The sequence below is a fragment of the Penaeus monodon genome, chromosome 32 (genome assembly GCF_015228065.2).
Source record: "Penaeus monodon isolate SGIC_2016 chromosome 32, NSTDA_Pmon_1, whole genome shotgun sequence".
Taxonomy (NCBI): domain Eukaryota; kingdom Metazoa; phylum Arthropoda; class Malacostraca; order Decapoda; family Penaeidae; genus Penaeus; species Penaeus monodon.
The window spans coordinates 12,830,400-12,830,862 of record NC_051417.1 but is presented as its reverse complement, the minus strand read 5'-3'; positions in this window follow the sequence as shown (position 1 = coordinate 12,830,862).

The following is a 463-nucleotide window of genomic DNA, read 5'->3' as shown; positions in this document are numbered from 1 at the left end:
ACCTCCATTAAAGGATATGCATGTAGCTAGAAACATCACCAGTCAGATAGTTGGAAAACAATAATGTATATAACAAAACAGAAAAAAAAATCAGACGAACAAAGATAAAAGCTCGACAAAAAAGGTTCCAACCCCCTTTCGAAAAGCTACTCGATTCTTTGTTTCGTCCTTTTTAACCTTATTCAGTCTTCCGTGTCATGTGCCGCGTCAGGAATTCTGTCTTTGGTCTCTAACTGACAAGCATTTTGGATACTTCTGCGTAAGGGGAAACTTCACCGGTCTGTAAGAAAAAAGAGAGAGAAAAAGAAACATGTACAAAAAAATTCCTGTGGTAACGAACTGCCTTTCAGAATTTCTGTTGCGCGAAAGGGTTTAGGTATCGACTGTCATTAATTTTTTTTTAATTTCCATTACGTCATCCGTCGAACGCCTATCCTTCCTGATGAGGTCCTTCTTCGCCTGT